General features: G+C 40.4%; 1 pseudogene; it reads left to right on the forward strand.

The window, feature by feature from the left end:
• The first annotated feature begins 5,263 nt into the window (after positions 1-5,263).
• LOC101176018 lies at positions 5,264-6,003 on the forward strand (annotated as a pseudogene).
• Positions 6,004-6,234: the final 231 nt, after the last annotated feature.

Consider the following 6,234-nt stretch of genomic DNA (forward strand, 5'->3'; position numbering starts at 1 on the left):
TGGGTGGATCACCTGAGGTCAGGAGTTCGAGACTAGCCTGGCCAACATGGCAAAACCCTATCTCTAGTAAAAATACAAAAATTAGCCAGGCGTGGTGGTGGGCACCTGTAATCCCAGCTACTCGGGAGGCTGAGGCAGGAGAATTGCTGGAACCCAGGGGGCGGAGGTTGGAGGTTGCAGTGAGCCAAGATCATGCCACTTCACTCCAGCCTGGGTGAAAGAGCAAAACTCTGTCTCAAAAAAAAAAAGTGCAGATGATATTACCTTCTTTGAACAATTATTTTTAAGATTAGGGAGCAAACATATAAATTGGCTAAAGAACAGTAGACACTCAATAATAATTTATCCAGTAATACTTTATTTATTCACAAAATATTTATAAAGGGCCTGATGTTGCATACTGTGCTAGGTACTGAAATATATGTATTCCAAAAGAAAAAAATAATAAAACCAACTATAGCAGAAGCCACTCATACTACTGATATATATGTGTATATATCAGCTTCCACATAAATCTTTTCAACAGATGCTGATTTGAATATTGGCATAATATTGGATAATAATAATAATTATCATAAAATATACATTAACAGAATAAAACTTTCTTTTACCTTTTCTTTCACTAACTATATATTTCAGACTGGTGAGTCTTTTTTGTGGAGGCTGTCCTGTGCATCATTTCATATTTGGCCCCACTCTTGGCTTCCATTGCTAAATTACTCAAGGCAAATGGCACCTCCACCCCACCCTGTGTTGTGATCTGTTGTGATCGCAAGAATTTACCAGACATTGCCAAATGTGCCCTGGGGGGCAAAATCACAACCAGTTGAGAGTCACTGGGCTAGAATAAATAGTAGAGCTGAAAGAGCAGTAGATGGAGAAAGAAGACCTGGGATTGAAACTGGCTTTGTCCACTGACTATTTCTGCATGTATTTGACTGATAGACTTTAGAAACCAGAGCATGTAGCAGTAAACCCAAGCTCCTGGGATTTTTCAGAAAGTTTAGAAGTTCCATTATGCCCATAAAACAAGATATAAGCTTTCAAGCACCAGAGTAAAAGTAACTTCAAATGAGTAACAACCCCAAATTCCCAGCTTTAACATCTACAGAACTTATGGTCCAGTAACATAAATACCAGATATCTTATGTTGGTGTAGTCTCTGTGTCATTTTCTAAAACACAGTTTCCTCATCTGTAAAAGGAGGGGTGATTTCTCAGTTCCCAAGTTTGGGTTGAATACCCAGCTAAGGATTTCTATGAATCCACATATTTACTTCTTTGTCATCCTTCACCACATATTGCTATAATTAATGATTTGTTTGTATTTCCCTGTAGAGTATAAGCAGAAACAATGTCTTATTAATCATTGTATCACAAGTTCCTAGCCCAGTTTTGACATGTGATAAACATTCATCAAGTGAATGATTTTATGAATCTCCGTTTTTGAGTTTATTGATTCAGTCTCCCCTCTTTCTCTCTTTCTTGCTTGGACATTTCCTTTCATTTTCCTATCAGTATTACCAGAATCCATAATGACAGACAGGTTATATAAACAGCCATAATTTCTTATGATTTTAAGGGCTCCTGCACTTAACCTAGACATTTCTACAGATGCTCACCAGTAAATGGAATTCACAGAACAGGAGACAGGGACTTTCATCTGAATATTAGGAAGCTTATTTAAAATAAAAATATCTCTGAGAATGGAAACTCTCAGTTTGCTCATTTAAAAATTGTACTCAATTATTCCTACTTCATAGAATTGCTGTGCCAATAAAATGAGTCCTTTCTAAACTAAAATCTCCTTGAAAATGGAAGAGATTTATTTTGTTTTGGTTTATAATTAAGTGGAAATGACTGATATCATGTATTTTCTCAATAATCAAACTGGCCTAGGAAATCATAGAATCTTCTTCAGGCCACTTACTGAGAAAAAACACCCCCTGAAGAACATTCTTGATAGATGGTCATTTAAGTACTATTATCAACAATTCTTATGTCAGCTTCAAGAAAAATCCAAGCCCATGAGTACAGCAGCAGGAAGAAACTACGGATATCCCAAGACCAGCTCTGACCTTTGTTATCTTTGTAGTAATATCAAAATGTAGAAGAATTAAAGCTTCTCAATGAAGCTTCTAAGTGAGATGATCTTAACACAGACACAGAAAACTAGGAGAGAGCTAAAGACTAGAAATCAGAGGAATTAGTTTGGAAACCTAGCGCTACCACTTACTAGCTGTGCAATTCTGAACACATGGTACAACTCTCTGAATCTCACTTTCCTCCAATGTAAAATTGGCATAATAAAAAATATCTTAAAGAGATGGGGTGAAGCTAATATAAAGGAAAATTCAAAGTGACTAGAATGTTAAGAGAAATGCCATCACAGAAAATAAATGGATCAAGGAATTTCTTAGTTTATTTGGGCAACTATAACAAAATACCTTAGACTGGGTGCCTTATAAACAACAGAAGTTTATTTCTCACATTTCTGGAGACTGGGAAGTTCAAGATCAGAGTGCCAGCATAGTTCAATTCTGGTGAGGACCCTCTTTGTAGACTACTGACTTCTTGCTGGGTCCTCACATAGGAAAAGGGGCACAGGAACTCCTCTGGGCCTTTTTTGTAAAGCTGCTCAACCCATTCATGAGAGTTCTGCCCTCATGATCTAATCACATCCCTAAATGTCCCACCTCCTAATATCATCATTTTGGGGGTTAGGATTTTAACATATAAATTTGGGTGGTAGCGGGGGACACAAATATTCAGACTATGGCAAAGGGTAAATATTTGAAAATATTTTAACTTAAGGTGGCTTATTTGATCTGTTGGCTTCTTTTGAGAATTTTTTCTTCAGAACGAAAAGAACACTGCAAGATTGGCTCAATTTCTATACTTCTGTTTAACAGAGAGGAGGAGAGCAGAAGAAAGGAGGGGAGAAGAGAGAAAAATTACAGGCTGGTGTAGCTGTAACTGGCTTAGCAAACAGTCCGGGGAAGGAAGAGCTTCTTTTTGTGAGGAAAGAAAAAAAATGTTTCCTAAAAGTAGTTTTACCTATCTTGAGATAAATACAACCCTCAGGAATTAGAAGTATTAAGAGGTACATACAGCCATACACAACCTCCAGAGTATGAGTCAGCTCTAACTCACCCCGTCTCTCTCCTAGTTTGTCCTAGTTAATTACAAAATTTCTCATCCTAGCAAAATAATTAAGAGTCAGACACAGAGGACAGAGCATGGAAAATTAATTCTATTAATTTCATTTAGAAAAGTAGGATATTTGTGGAAGAGGATCTCTGTCTTTCAAATCTCTAAAGCAAACAGGTTGGTGGTTTTTAGTTACTAAATCAAATGTATAAATCATCTAAGTGATAGTATGCTCCAACAAAATAGGGATTTATAGCCTCAGCTCTGACACTAAAAAAAAAAAAAAAAGGACTACGGATACCATTTTAGCCCTCTAGAGTGGGTTGAATAGTATACACAGAAATTTATGTCTACTCAGAACCTAAAAATGTGAACTTTTTGGGAAATAAGCTCTTTGTTAATATAATTAATTAGTTAAGGATCTTGACATTAAGTCACTCTTGATTTAAAGTGGGCCCTATATCCAATGACTAGTGTTTTTATTAGAAGAGGATAGGACACAGAGAGACACAGAGAGGAGAAGGTCATGTGAAGACAGAGGTAGACATTGAAGTGATGTACCTAGAAGTCAAGGAACACCAGGTATTGCTGGCAATCACTAGAAGCTAGGAGAGAGGCATGGGGCATTTCTCTCTCAGAGCCTCCATAAGGAACAACTCCTGCCAGTAACTTGATTTCAGGCTTCTGGCCTCCTGAATGGTGAACAAAGGCATTTCTGTTGTTTTAGACAATTAAGTTTGTTCTCTTTTGGTATGGCAGCTGTGGAGGAAACTAATATACTTTCCCTGTCCTTTGTCTAATTTGTGATACACTGGAATTGAGTTATACATTTATCTACTATTGGTTCAGTAATTACACTGTATTTGGGCTGGGATAACAATAATAGAAAGACATAGACCTACTATCAAAGAGTTTACATAGAAGTTGGGAACTGAGACATTAATTAGAAAATAAAAAACAGCCCTAAAGGGGTTATCATAGTAGTCAGTAGATGGTATTGGGGAAAAATGGGGTAACATGGAGGTGGGTAAAGATGGAGTCCTGGGGAAGACAAGGAAAGCCTTCAAAGAGAGGGACCACTGAGATGAGGAGAGAGGGTGTCAGCCTGGTGGACAAGGGCCTTATGGAGTGAGGGCTTTATGCAGTTTGATGTTTCACAAGAATTAAGTGGTAGGAATGGGAAAGTAAGGAGACAAGAATAGAAAGGTAGACAAGATCAAATCATGAGTGAAGTACTGAAAAGCATATAATTTTACTGAAATAATGTTGTTATTGATTGAATGTTTGTGTTCTCCCAAAATTCATATGTTGAAACCCTAGCCCCCAAAGTGATGGTGTCTGGAGATAAGGCCTTTGAGAGGTAATTAAATCATGAGAGTGGAGCCCTCATAAATGGGAGTAGTGCCTTTTTAAGATGACACAAGGAAGCTTACATTCTCTCTTGTTTTTTGCTTTCCACCATGTGAGAATACAACAAGAAGATGGCCAGCTGCAAGGTAGGAAGGGAGCCCTCATTAGACACCAGATCTGCTGGTACTTTTATCTTGGACTTCTCAGCCTCCAGAATTTCGACAAAAAAATATATATATAAGTAATAAATCTCTGTTGTTCACACAACCCGGAATATGGTATTTTTGTTTTGGCAACCCAAGCAGACTAAGACAGGAATGTACTTCAATTTACTCATCTGTAAAGTGTGTGGAGTGGACAAAGTCGTAATTTTACCTCCAATTTCAAGGTTCTGAAGATCTAGGAAGGTTAAAGTTCTTGAAAGTTGTTTTAATTTTGGCTCTGACACCGGGATAACTAAGCATCAGATCTGTTCAATCAGAAATAACTATCACATGAGTAATGTCAGAAAAGTGTACGTGGTTAAGTGGCTGATTAACTAAAATGCATTTCTGTAAAGTTCTGTACCAAAATGTTACTGTAAGGAAACCAACACCTCCATTCTATCCCTTCACCTGAGTTTGTGTCTTAGTGAAAGATACACAGATCTTTGGTAATGTTTCATCTAACTAAGAAGTGGTTTTGATTTTGGTTAAGGGACACACAGTAGGTTTCAGTCCCATTCTGACATAACAGTATTAGAATACTGAACATGTAATCAATACATGGCCCCTGAGATGGTGGAAGTCTTCATGGACCAGGCCACGTTCTACGATAAGCATTGTGACCTGGGGAGCCTGGGCATGGTCCTCTACATCATGCTGAGTGGCTACCTGCCCTTCCTGGGTCACTGCGGGGCCAACTGCTGGCACCGGGGTGAGGTCTGCAGGTTGTGCCAGAAAAAGCTGTTTGAAAGCGTCCAGGAAGGCAAGTATGAACTTCCTGACAAGGACTGGGCACACATCTCCAGTGAGGACAAATGCCTCATCTCCAAGCTCCTGGGACGAGATGCGAAGCAGAGACTTAGCGCTGCCCAAGTTCTGCAGCACCCATGGGTGCAGGGGCAAGCTCCAGAAAAGGGACTCCCCACTCCGCAAGTCCTCCAGAGGAACAGCAGCACAATGGACCTGACGCTTTTGAGGCCATCGTCCTTAACTGCCAGCTATCTCAGCACAAAGAGAACGAACTAGCCGAGGAGCCAGAGGCACTGGCTGATGGCCTCTGCTCCATGAAGCTTTCCCCTCCCTGCAAGTCACGCCTGGCCCGCAGGACAGGAGCCCCACCACAGCACTCTGAAATGCTCCAGTCACACCTCATAGGCCCTAGGCCTGGCCAGGCATTGTCCTCCTGGAAACCTGTGTGGCTGAGGTCTGCAGAGCAGGCAGCAGCGCCTGCTCTATGGCTCCATTTAGGCTTTTTCGTCTACGAAGGCCCTGAAGCTCCCCTCAACCCCCCATTTCCCTAGGGTCCTGGAGGAAAAAGCTTTTTCCAAAGGGATTATCTTTCAAAAGGAAAGCAATCACTTGTCACTTTGCATAATTGCCTGCAACAGGAACATCTCTTCGCTGGGCTCCACCTGCTCAGCCGCAGCAGATCTGGGATCCAGTCTACCCTCACGGCTGTAGCGGTGGCTGGAGCTGCAGCCTGCAGGGAGAAGCAAGAAGCATCAGTTGACAGAGGCTGCCGACACGTGCCT

Source organism: Nomascus leucogenys, chromosome 18 (genome assembly GCF_006542625.1).
Source record: "Nomascus leucogenys isolate Asia chromosome 18, Asia_NLE_v1, whole genome shotgun sequence".
NCBI classification, from domain to species: domain Eukaryota; kingdom Metazoa; phylum Chordata; class Mammalia; order Primates; family Hylobatidae; genus Nomascus; species Nomascus leucogenys.